The 15000-nt window shown below is 44.0% G+C and overlaps 1 protein-coding gene across 2 annotated transcripts in view; it reads right to left on the bottom strand.

The window, feature by feature from the left end:
• LOC110499725 (thyrotropin-releasing hormone-degrading ectoenzyme-like) overlaps nucleotides 1–15000 on the bottom strand; it is a 417686-nt gene that overhangs the window by 129455 nt on the left and 273231 nt on the right. The window lies entirely within an intron of this gene.

The following is a 15000-nucleotide window of genomic DNA, read 5'->3' as shown; positions in this document are numbered from 1 at the left end:
TTCACATAATTAACTGTAAGATTCCTCCAACAACGCAGGTTTATAATCTTATCACACTGCCCATTCGGCTACTTCGCTATTTTGGATAGCATATCGTTAGCAGGGAAAGTGACCTAATTACTCAAAGGCAGGGTGGTCAGCAAATTATGTACTCTTAATTATTCTTTACAAGTTATAATAGGAAATTATACTAAATTATTATTTCTAAATTATATCATAAATTATAATATTTTGATTATAGTTGTTTAAAAAAATATATATTTTTAGAACTATTCTCTCCGAACGACGCATTTCATGAATCCGCTGTGATGGTGGGCTCAAGGAAAGGCTGTATGCGAGGGTCAACACAGCCGGCCAGCTGAGACAGCGGGACAGCGGCAGGATTTAACAAGTTTGGTAGTCAGATATCAAGTCAGGAGGTTGCAGACTCGACTCAATTTACTGGTTGGGGGTTTAATGATCTCCAGCCTGGTGTGGACAGCAAGGAGAGTTCAACAATGGGAATGGAGAAGAGAAAGAAGAACGGAAGAAAAGGAACATGGAATATCTGTTTCCTGATTCTAGAACTATGTCTCTCAGAGGTCTCCTGATTCTAGAACTATGTCTCTCTGAGGTCTCCTGATTCTAGAACTATGTCTCTCTGAGGTCTCCTGATTATAGAACTATGTCTCTCAGTGGTCTCCTGATTATAGAACTATGTCTCTCAGAGGTTTCCTGATTATAGAACTATGTCTCTCTGAGGTCTCCTGATTCTAGAACTATGTCTCTCTGAGGTCTCCTGATTCTAGAACTATGTCTCTCAGAGGTCTCCTGATTCTAGAACTATGTCTCTCAGAGGTCTCCTGATTATAGAACTATGTCTCTCAGAGGTCTCCTGATTATAGAACTATGTCTCTCTATAGAACTATCTCTCAGAGGTCTCCTGATTATAGAACTATGTCTCTCAGAGATCTCCTGATTATAGAACTATGTCTCTCTATAGAACTATCTCTCAGAGGTCTCCTGATTATAGAACTATGTCTCTCTATAGAACTATCTCTCAGAGGTCTCCTGATTATAGAACTATGTCTCTCTATAGAACTATCTCTCAGAGGTCTCCTGATTATAGAACTATGTCTCTCTATAGAACTATCTCTCAGAGGTCTCCTGATTATAGAACTATGTCTCTCTATAGAACTATGTCTCTCAGATGACTCCTGATTATAGAACTATGTCTCTCAGAGGTCTACTGATTATAGATCTATGTCTCTCAGAGGCAGGGCCTGAAGAGTTGGGAAAGGAAACAGATCTTGCAGCCTACTACTGTACACAACAGCACCACTGTATTCTACTACTGTATACAACAGCACCACTGTATTCTACTACTGTACACAACAGCACCACTGTATTCTAATATACACAACAGCACCACTGTATATGACTACTGTACACAACAGCACCACTGTATTCTACTACTGTACACAACAGCACCACTGTATATGACTACTGTATACAACAGCACCACTGTATTCTACTACTGTATACAACAGCACCACTGTATTCTACTACTGTACACAACAGCACCACTGTATATGACTACTGTATACAACAGCACCACTGTATTCTACTACTGTACACAACAGCACCACTGTATTCTACTACTGTACACAACAGCACCACTGTATATGACTACTGTACACAACAGCACCACTGTATTCTACTACTTTATACAACAGCACCACTGTATTCTACTACTGTACACAACAGCACCACTGTATTCTACTATACACAACAGCACCACTGTATATGACTACTGTACACAACAGCACCACTGTATTCTACTACTGTACACAACAGCACCACTGTATATGACTACTGTACACAACAGCACCACTGTATTCTATTACTGTACACAACAGCACCACTGTATTCTACTACTGTACACAACAGCACCACTGTATATGACTACTGTACACAACAGCACCACTGTATTCTATTACTGTACACAACAGCACCACTGTATTCTACTACTGTACACAACAGCACCACTGTATATGACTACTGTACACAACAGCACCACTGTAAATGACTACTGTATACAACAGCACCACTGTATATTACTACTGTACACAACAGCACCACTGTATATTACTACTGTACACAACAGCACCACTGTATATTACTACTGTATACAACAGCACCACTGTATATTACTACTGTACACAACAGCACCACTGTATATTACTACTGTACACAACAGCACCACTGTATATTACTACTGTACACAACAGCACCACTGTATTCTACTACTGTACACAACAGCACCACTGTATTCTACTACTGTACACAACAGCACCACTGTATATGACTACTGTACACAACAGCACCACTGTATTCTACTACTGTATACAACAGCACCACTGTATTCTACTACTGTACACAACAGCACCACTGTATTCTACTATACACAACAGCACCACTGTATATGACTACTGTACACAACAGCACCACTGTATTCTACTACTGTACACAACAGCACCACTGTATATGACTACTGTACACAACAGCACCACTGTATTCTATTACTGTACACAACAGCACCACTGTATTCTACTACTGTACACAACAGCACCACTGTATATGACTACTGTACACAACAGCACCACTGTATTCTATTACTGTACACAACAGCACCACCGTATTCTACTACTGTACACAACAGCACCACTGTATATGACTACTGTACACAACAGCACCACTGTATTCTATTACTGTACACTACAGCACCACTGTATTCTACTACTGTACACAACAGCACCACTGTATATGACTACTGTACACAACAGCACCACTGTAAATGACTACTGTACACAACAGCACCACTGTATTCTACTACTGTACACAACAGCACCACTGTATATGACTACTGTACACTACAGCACCACTGTATATTACTACTGTACACTACAGCACCACTGTATATTACTACTGTACACTACAGCACCACTGTATATTACTACTGTACACAACAGCACCACTGTATATTACTACTGTACACAACAGCACCACTGTAAATGACTAGTGTACACTACAGCACCACTGTATATTACTACTGTACACTACAGTACCACTGTATATTACTACTGTACACAACAGCACCACTGTATTCTACTACTGTACACAACAGCACCACTGTAAATGACTACTGTACACTACAGCACCACTGTATATTACTACTGTACACAACATCACCACTGTATATTACTACTGTACACAACAGCACCACTGTATTCTACTACTGTACACAACAGCACCACTGTATATGACTACTGTACACAACAGCACCACTGTAAATGACTACTGTACACAACAGCACCACTGTATTCTACTACTGTACACAACAGCACCACTGTAAATGACTACTGTACACTACAGCACCACTGTATATTACTACTGTACACAACATCACCACTGTATATTACTACTGTACACAACAGCACCACTGTATATTACTACTGTACACAACAGCACCACTGTATATTACTACTGTACACAACAGCACCACTGTATATTACTACTGTACACAACAGCACCACTGTATTCTACTACTGTACACAACAGCACCACTGTATATGACTACTGTACACAACAGCACCACTGTATATTACTACTGTACACAACAGCACCACTGTATTCTACTACTGTACACAACAGCACCACTGTATATTACTACTGTACACAACAGCACCAATGTATATTACTACTGTACACTACAGCACCACTGTATATTACTACTGTACACAACAGCACCACTGTATATTACTACTGTACACAACAGCACCACTGTAAATGACTACTGTACACTACAGCACCACTGTATTCTACTACTGTACACAACAGCACCACTGTATTCTACTACTGTACACAACAGCACCACTGTAAATGACTACTGTACACTACAGCACCACTGTATTCTATTACTGTACACAACAGCACCACTGTATTCTATTACTGTACACAACAGCACCACTGTATTCTATTACTGTACACAACAGCACCACTGTATTCTATTACTGTACACAACAGCACCACTGTATTCTACTACTGTATACAACAGCACCACTGTAAATGACTACTGTACACTACAGCACCACTGTATTCTATTACTGTACACAACAGCACCACTGTATTATATTACTGTACACAACAGCACCACTGTATTCTACTACTGTACACAACAGCACCACTGTAAATGACTACTGTACACAACAGCACCACTGTATATTACTACTGTACACAACAGCACCACTGTAAATGACTACTGTACACTACAGCACCACTGTATTCTACTACTGTACACAACAGCACCACTGTATTCTACTACTGTACACAACAGCACCACTGTAAATGACTACTGTACACTACAGCACCACTGTATTCTATTACTGTACACAACAGCACCACTGTATTCTATTACTGTACACAACAGCACTACTGTCTATGACTACTGTACATTACAGCACCACTGTATATTACTACTGTACACAACTGCACCACTGTATATTACTACTGTACACAACAGCACCACTGTATTCGACTACTGTACACAACAGCACCACTGTATATTACTACTGTACACAACAGCACCACTGTAAATGACTACTGTACACAACAGCACCACTGTATTCTACTACTGTACACAACAGCACCACTGTAAATGACTACTGTACACAACAGTGCTGCCATACCTACTTAGTATATTGGACATTGTATTGAAGTGAGTTGTGTGAATACCTTGTCTATACTGTCCATAGTATATTGGCCCTTGTATTAAAGTAGGTTGTGTGAATACCTTGTCTATACTGTCTGTAGTATATTGATGTGAGTTGTGTGAATACCTTGTCTATACTGTCTGTAGTATATTGATGTGAGTTGTGTGAATACCTTGTCTATACTGTCTGTAGTATATCGATGTAAGTTGTGTGAATACCTTGTCTATACTGTCTGTAGTATATTGATGTGAGTTGTGTGAATACCTTGTCTATACTGTCTGTAGTATATTGATGTGAGTTGTGTGAATACCTTGTCTATACTGTCTGTAGTATATCGATGTAAGTTGTGTGAATACCTTGTCTATACTGTCTGTAGTATATCGATGTGAGTTGTGTGAATACCTTATCTATACTGTCTGTAGTATATTGATGTGAGTTGTGTGAATACCTTGTCTATACTGTCTGTAGTATATCGATGTGAGTTGTGTGAATACCTTGTCTATACTGTCTGTAGTATATCGATGTGAGTTGTGTGAATACCTTGTCTATACTGTCTGTAGTATATTGATGTGAGTTGTGTGAATACCTTGTCTATACTGTCTGTAGTATTTTGATGTGAGTTGTGTGAATACCTTGTCTATACTGTCTGTAGTATATTGTGTGCAGTGATCTGTGTTGTAAAATATAAATTATGTTTTGTTGTCTTTACCAATTGACCTTTAGTATTCAGATCCATTGATCAGCCTGTTAATACGCTACACTATCGCGTGGCGTACTGTAATGTGAGTCATTTACAGCAGATAGATGGGGCTTCTTCGAACAGCCGTTAGTACAGGGATTGGACTAAATTGGTAAGGCGATGTCTGGCTGTGAAGATGAATCATCGGGGTGTAATTACAACAGGCCCATTACATCCTCGGCCTCCTTGAATCCCGTGTAGGATCCTGCCGGTGAGGGATATTAGTGGTGAACGGCACAAACAACTCATGAAGGAAAGACTCTTCCGTTCCCTCGTCTCGGTCTGACTGATAGTAACACACACAGCCAGAGTATTGGTTCTGACTGATGATAACACACACAGCCAGGGTATTGGGTCTGACTGATGATAACACACACAGCCAGGGTATTGGGTCTGACTGATGATAACACACACAGCCAGAGTATTGGGTCTGACTGATGATAACACACACAGCCAGAGTATTGGGTCTGACTGATAATAGCACACACACCATCCCTGGACCCCACACCATCACCAATAACATTACATCCCTGGACCCCACACCATCACCAATACATTACATCAATAAGCCCCACACCATCACCACTAACATTATATCAATAAGCCCCACACCATCACCAATAACATTACATCCCTGGACCCCACACCCATCACCACTAACATTACATCAATAAGCCCCACACCATCACCACTAACATTACATCAATAAGCCCCACACCATCACCACTAACATTACATCCCCGGACCCCACACCATCACCAATAACATTACATCCCTGGACCCCACACCCATCACCACTAACATTACATCCCTGGAACCCACACCATCACCACTAACATTACATCCCTGGACCCCACACCATCACCACTAACATTACATCCCTGGACCCCACACCATCACCAATAACATTACATCCCTGGACCCCACACCATCACCACTAACATTACATCCCTGGACCCCACACCATCACCAATAACATTACATCCCTGGACCCCACACCATCACCAATAACATTACATCCCTGGACCCCACACCATCACCAATAACATTACATCCCTGGAACCCACACCATCACCAATAACATTACATCCCTGGACCCCACACCATCACCACTAACATTACATCCCTGGACCCCACACCATCACCAATAACATTACATCAATAAGACCCACACCATCACCACTAACATTACATCACTGGACCCCACACCATCACCACTAACATTACATCCCTGGACCCCACACCATCACCAATAACATTACATCCCTGGACCCCACACCATCACCAATAACATTACATCCCTGGACCCCACACCATCACCAATAACATTACATCCCTGGACCCCACACCATCACCACTAACATTACATCCCTGGACCCCACACCATCACCAATAACATTACATCCCTGGACCCCACACCATCACCAATAACATTACATCCCTGGACCCCACACCATCACCACTAACCTTACATCCCTGGACCCCACACCATCACCACTAACATTACATCCCTGGACCCCACACCATCACCAATAACATTACATCCCTGGACCCCACACCATCACCACTAACATTACATCCCTGGACCCCACACCATCACCAATACATTACATCACTGGACCCCACACCATCACCAATACATTACATCCCTGGACCCCACACCATCACCAATACATTACATCCCTGGAACCCACACCATCACCAATAACATTACATCCCTGGACCCCACACCATCACCGATAACATTACATCAATAAGACCCACACCATCACCAATAACATTACATCCCTGGAACCCACACCATCACCAATAACATTACATCCCTGGACCCACACCATCACCAATACATTACATCCCTGGACCCCACACCATCACCAATAACATTACATCACTGGACCCCACACCATCACCAATAACATTACATCCCTGGACCCCACACCATCACCAATACATTACATCCCTGGACCCCACACCATCACCAATACATTACATCCCTGGACCCCACACCATCACCAATAACATTACATCCCTGGACCCCACACCATCACCAATAACATTACATCAATAAGCCCCACACCATCACCACTAACATTACATCACTGGACCCCACACCCATCACCAATAACATTACATCCCTGGAACCCACACCATCACCAATACATTACATCACTGGACCCCACACCATCACCAATAACATTACATCCCTGGAACCCACACCATCACCAATACATTACATCCCTGGACCCCACACCATCACCAATAACATTACATCCCTGGAACCCACACCATCACCAATACATTACATCCCTGGACCCCACACCATCACCAATACATTACATCACTGGACCCCACACCATCACCAATAACATTACATCAATAAGCCCCACACCATCACCAATACATTACATCCCTGGAACCCACACCATCACCAATAACATTACATCCCTGGAACCCACACCATCACCAATAACATTACATCCCTGGAACCCACACCATCACCAATAACATTACATCAATAAGCCCCACACCATCACCAATACATTACATCCCTGGAACCCACACCATCACCAATAACATTACATCCCTGGAACCCACACCATCACCAATAACATTACATCCCTGGAACCCACACCATCACCAATAACATTACATCAATAAGACCCACACCATCACCAATAACATTACATCCCTGGAACCCACACCATCACCAATAACATTACATCAATAAGACCCACACCATCACCAATAACATTACATCACTGGAACCCACACCATCACCAATAACATTACATCAATAAGACCCACACCATCACCAATAACATTACATCACTGGAACCCACACCATCACCAATAACATTACATCAATAAGACCCACACCATCACCAATAACATTACATCCCTGGAACCCACACCATCACCAATAACATTACATCAATAAGACCCACACCATCACCAATAACATTACATCACTGGACCCCACACCCATCACCAATAACATTACATCACTGGACCCCACACCATCACCAATAACATTACATCCCTGGACCCCACACCATCACCAATAACATTACATCACTGGACCCCACACCCATCACCAATAACATTACATCCCTGGACCCCACACCATCACCAATACATTACATCACTGGACCCCACACCCATCACCAATAACATTACATCCCTGGACCCCACACCCATCACCAATAACATTACATCCCTGGAACCCACACCATCACCAATAACATTACATCCCTGGACCCCACACCATCACCAATACATTACATCACTGGACCCCACACCATCACCAATAACATTACATCAATAAGCCCCACACCATCACCAATACATTACATCCCTGGACCCCACACCCATCACCAATAACATTACATCCCTGGAACCCACACCATCACCAATAACATTACATCCCTGGACCCCACACCATCACCAATACATTACATCAATAAGCCCCACACCATCACCAATAACTTCCCCTGTCCATCCTCACCTATCTCTACCTCCCTCCTCCCCTATCTCTACCTCCCTCCTCCCCTATCTCTACCTCCCTCTTCCCTATCTCTACCTCCCTCCTCCCCTGTCATTCCTCCCCTATCTCTACCTCCCTCCCCCCCTGTCCTTCCTCCACTATCTCTACCTCCCTCCTCCCCTGTCCTTCCTCCCCTATCTCTACCTCCCTCCTCCCCTATCTCTACCTCCCTCCTCCCCTATCTCTACCTCCCTCCTCCCCTGTCATTCCTCCCCTATCTCTACCTCCCTCCTCCCCTATCTCTACCTCCCTCCTCCCCTGTCCCTCCTCCCCTATCTCTACCTCCCTCCTCCCGTCCTTCCTCCCCTATCTCTACCTCCCTCCTCCCCTATCTCTACCTCCCTCCTCCCCTGTCCCTCCTCCCCTATCTCTACCTCCCTCCTCCCGTCCTTCCTCCCCTATCTCTACCTCCCTCCTCCCCTGTCATTCCTCCCCTATCTCTACCTCCCTCCTCCCCTATCTCTACCTCCCTCCTCCCGTCCTTCCTCCCCTATCTCTACCTCCCTCCTCCCCTGTCATTCCTCCCCTATCTCTACCTCCCTCCTCCCCTATCTCTACCTCCCTCCTCCCCTGTCCCTCCTCCCCTATCTCTACCTCCCACCTCCCTCTCTCCACCCCTACTCCCGTACCTCCCCTACCTCCTCTTTCCCTTCCCTCAATCCTTCCTTCCCAACATCTCTGCCTCTTTCCCTTCATCCTTCCATCTCTTCATGTAATAAAGCAGCGGCAGCAGCAGAGAAGTTGCGTCCTCCAGCCCTCAGGCTGTTTCCATTCAACTAATTCAGCTAAGTAGACACACACACACACGCACACACACACACACACACACACACACACACACACACACACACACACACATTGCACTGTCTCTGAGGGCAGCCCGCTTCAGTATGAGTGGTAGTGACATCTCTCCCCTGTACCCCCAGGCCAATGCCCAAACCAGCTGCCCTCCTGTCCTCCTCAACCCCTCTGAAGCCCACTCAGTGCCCAGCCAGGCTGGACAGACGGACAGATGGAGGAATGGAAGGAAGCAGAGCTCGTGGTATTGGACAAGAACGAGACATCCAGTAAAGGAGGTTAAACATCCCCTGATTCTCTCTCTCTCTCTCTCTCTCTCTCTCTCTCTCTCTCTCTCTCTCTCTCGCTCTCTCTCTCTACCTCTCTCTCTCTCCCTCCCTCTCTCTCTCTCCCTCCCTCTCTCCCTCTCTCCCTCCCTCCCTAGGGCTGAAGGTCCACAGAGGAGCATGGTCCCTGGTGGTGGTCTGGTGTTGTCTGCCTGTCACCTCACATCACTGCTGTTGGGACACTGACAGCTTCTGTTTAACATCACGTGGTTCAAGGTGTAAAAATAACACATCTTAATATAACAGTGTGGTAAACCAATCTAATACAGCCTTTTTTAATTTAGATGACAAAAGGAGTGCCATGTTCTCTTGTTGCAGGCTTTCAGCTTTACATTTTTTTTGCGGCATAAGCCGGGAACACGTTCGACGTCCACCTAGTGAGGTAGACTGGATTAATGAGAGATGTCAGATGAACCCTCTGACTAAGCACTTTCTTGGAGAAAGTTCATTCATTTGTCTTGCTATTTAGATATTTGCTAGGGCCATAAAGATGCAGAGATAGGAACAACCTAAAGACATCTTGCTATTTTACTCCAGAATCATGCCAGCCTCCAGATGTAGGATCTTTCTTTGATCACTCTTATGTTGCTGAGGCTTCTAAAGTTTGTAATTTCCACTTTGAAATGTCAGACTTGATTTGCCCTGACGAAAAACGTATCAATCCCTATAAAACATGTCCATTAATTATAATCCATATAATAACTCACATTTCCTGTTGATGCAGGATAATTTACTGTTGTAGCAAACGGGCTCAAATGAAGATCCTACATCTGTAGGTGTAGCCTACCTGCCTGGCTATGGCATTGTTAAGTCACTGCTGCTTTCTCACCTGAAGCCCAAAAGGAGGGGATTCTTCTCTAACACAATTTAAAACTATAAACTACGTATGTAATATCTTAATTTGATCACTCTGTTTTCGCAGAAAATGTTCCTGCACCACAGGAAATTCAAATCAAATTGTATTTGTCACATGTGTTGTAAACAACAGGTGTGGACTAACAGTGAAATGCTTCCAGACGGGCCCTTTACCAACAACGCAGAGAGAAAAAAAAAGAAAAACAAAACAAACAGAAAAATTTAATTAAAAAATAATAAGGCGGGGAATAAATAAACAATGAATAACAATATTCAAATGAGCATCGTGATTTACATAAATTCAATGAACACCTGCAGTTCTCTTTCTCTCTCGCTCGATGACACGCTAACGCACTAGACAGGATGCAGGTCCTTATACTGCAGGTCCTACTACTGAGACATTCACTAGACAGGATGCATGTCCTAATACTGAGACATTCACTAGACAGGATGCATGTCCTAATATTGCAGGTCCTAATACTGCAGGTCCTACTACTGAGACATTCACTAGACAGGATGCATGTCCTAATATTGCAGGTCCTAATACTGCAGGTCCTACTACTGAGACATTCACTAGACAGGATGCATGTCCTAATACTGCAGGTCCTAATACTGCAGGTCCTACTACTGAGACATTCACTAGACAGGATGCATGTCCTAATACTGCTGGTCCTAATACTGAGACATTCACTAGACAGGATGCATGTCCTAATACTGAGACATTCCCTAGACAGGATGCATGTCCTAATACTGCAGGTCCTACTACTGAGACGTTCAAATAGAAAAAAACTCAAGTCACACATCAACAACTGTCATTTTATATAGCTTAATAACACACAGTAGATATTGGTCTAAATTCTAAAATACAAGTGTATTTTTTTGTAGCCTATCAAAACAAATTTCCCGTTTTTTTGAGAATATCAAATCCTCCTGATGCAAGTTAATTTTACTTCTGAGACGAAACTGGTCAAATTAAGGGCCGATATCTGTACAAACACCAACTACACACCAAGCCTGTTGTAAACTCAGCAAACATCCCTTTTCAGGACCCTGTCTTTCAAAGATAATTAGTGAAAATCCAAATAACTTCACAGATCACAAACAATTAATGAACATGCACCTGTGGAACGGTCACTAAGACACTAACAGCTTACAGACGGTAGGCAATTAAGGTCACAGTTATGAAAACTTAGGACACTAAAGGGGCCTTTCTAATGACTCTGAAAAACACCAAAAGAAAGATGCCCAGGGTCCCTGCTCATCTGCGTGAACATGCATTAAGCATGCTGCAAGGAGGCATGAGGACTGCAGATGTGGCCAGGACAATGAATTGCAATGTCCGTACTGTGAGACTTCTAAGACAGTGCTACAGGGAAACAGGACGGACAGCTGATCATCCTCACAGTGGCAGACCACGTGTAACAACACCTGCACAGGATCGGTACATCCGAACATCACACCTGCGGGACAAGTACAGAATGGCAACAACTGCCCAAGTTACACCAGGAACGTACAATCCCTCCATCAGTGCTCTGACTGTCCGCAATAGGCTGAGAGAGGCTGGACCAAGGCCTTGTAGGCCTGTTGTAAGGCAGGTCCTCACCAGACATCACCGGCAACAACGTCACCTATGGGCACAAACCCACCATTGCTGGACCAGACAGGACTGGCAAAAAGTGCCTCAATCCCATTGAGCACGTCTGGGACCTGTTGGATCGGAGGGTGAGGGCTAGGGACATTCCCCCCAGAAATGTCTGGGAACTTGCAGGTGCCTTGGTGGAAGAGTGAGGTAACATCTCACAGCAAGAACGGGCAAATCTGGTGCAGTCCATGAGGAGGGGATGCACTTCAATTCTTAATGCAGCTGGTGGCCACACCAGATACTGACTGTTACTTTTGATTTTGACCCCCCTTTGTTCAGGGACACATTATTCCATTTCTGTTAGTCACATGTCTGTGGAACTTGTTCAGTTTATGTCTCAGTTGTTGAATCTTGTTATGTTCATTGAAATATTTACTCACGTTAAGTTTGCTGAAAATAAATGCAGTTGACAGTGAGAGGACGTTTATTTTTTTTGCTGAGTTTAGTTCCACAGAGACGTTGAGCCTCTCATAGTTCCACAGGGACATTGAGCCTGTTGTAGTTCCACAGGGACGTTGAGCCTGTCATAGTTCCACAGAGACTTTGAGCCTGTCGTAGTTCCACAGAGACGTTGAGCCTGTCATAGTTCCACAGAGACGTTGAGCATGTCATAGTTCCACAGAGACGTTGAGCCTGTCATAGTTCCACAGAGACGTTGAGCCTGTCGTAGTTCCACAGGGACGTTGAGCCTGTTGTAGTTCCACAGGGACGTTGAGCCTGTTGTAGTTCCACAGGGACGTTGAGCCTGTTGTAGTTCCACAGGGACGTTGAGCCTGTCATAGTTCCACAGGGACGTTGAGCCTGTTGTAGTTCCACAGGGACGTTGAGCCTGTTGTAGTTCCACAGGGACGTTGAGCCTGTTGTAGTTCCACAGGGACGTTGAGCCTGTTGCATTTCCACAGGGACGTTGAGCCTGTTGTAGTTCCACAGGGACGTTGAGCCTGTTGTAGTTCCACAGGGACGTTGAGCCTGTTTTAGTTCCACAGGGACGTTGAGCCTGTTGTAGATCCACAGGGACGACTCCAAATCCAATTCATTTGTATCGTTATTACATTCTCTTGATCTAATACTTCCACATAACAACACAACACACTGACAAGGTAAAGCCTGCAATATTTTTTAATCAGATATTACAACCAAATTTGGAATACTCCTCTAACTAATTAATCCATGACACAGCATGTTTAAATTGCTAACCCAGGAAGGATATCAAGAGGGTAGATTGCTTTCTCTGTATAATGGCCTTAGAGGATGAAATGAATTTACATTAGAAACATGAAAGAAGAACAAGATGGTCTGTTTCCCTCACTTTCATGTTTACTAACCGGAGAGAGACTGAAGAGAGGAAGAGAGAAAGGGAGAGAAAGGGAGAGAGGAAGAGAGAGAGAGAGAGAAAGGGAGAGAGGAAGAGAGAGAGAGAGAGATAAAAGGAAGAGAGAGAAGAGAGGAAGAGCAAGATAAAGAGGAATGACAGAGAGGAGAAAGACAAGGATAGAGCGAGAGAGACAGAAAGAGGGAAGGCAGGAAGAGAGAGGGAGAGAAGGAGGGAAAGAGAAAGAGAATGATAGAGCGAGAGAGACAGAAAGAGGGAAGGAAGGAAGAGAGAGGGAGAGAAGGAGGGAAAGAGAAAGAGAATGATAGAGTGAGAGAGACAGAAAGAGGGAAGGCAGGAAGAGAGAGGGAGAGAAGGAGGGAAAGAGAAAGAGAATGATAGAGCGAGAGAGACAGAAAGAGGGAAGGCAGGAAGAGAGAGGGAGAGAAGGAGGGAAAGAGAAAGAGAATGATAGAGTGAGAGAGACAGAAAGAGGGAAGGCAGGAAGAGAGAGGGAGAGAAGGAGGGAAAGAGAAAGAGAATGATAGAGTGAGAGAGACAGAAAGAGGGAAGGCAGGAAGAGAGAGGGAGAGAAGGAGGGAAAGAGCGAGTGAGTGGGCAAGGATGGGCAAGGGATGGATACGCTGTAGTAATGTTATCTGGTGCCTTCCTGTTACGCTGTAGTAATGTTATCTGGTGCCTTCCTGTTACGCTGTAGTAATGTTATCTGGTGCCTTCCTGTTACGCTGTAGTAATGTTATCTGGTGCCTTCCTGTTACGCTGTAGTAATGTTATCTGGTGCCTTCCTGTTACGCTGTAGTAATGTTATCTGGTGCCTTCCTGTTACGCTGTAGTAATGGTATCTGGTGCCTTCCTGTTACGCTGTAGTAATGTTATCTGGTGCCTTCCTGTTACGCTGTGGTAATGTTATCTGGTGCCTTCCTGTTACGCTGTAGTAATGTTATCTGGTGCCTTCCTGTTACGCTGTAGTAATGTTATCTGGTGCCTTCCTGTTACGCTGTAGTAATGTTAT

This window comes from Oncorhynchus mykiss, chromosome 21, assembly GCF_013265735.2.
Source record: "Oncorhynchus mykiss isolate Arlee chromosome 21, USDA_OmykA_1.1, whole genome shotgun sequence".
In the NCBI taxonomy this organism is placed as follows: Eukaryota; Metazoa; Chordata; class Actinopteri; order Salmoniformes; family Salmonidae; genus Oncorhynchus; species Oncorhynchus mykiss.
Note: the sequence above shows the minus strand (reverse complement) of the source record. Positions and strands in the feature narration are given on the sequence as shown.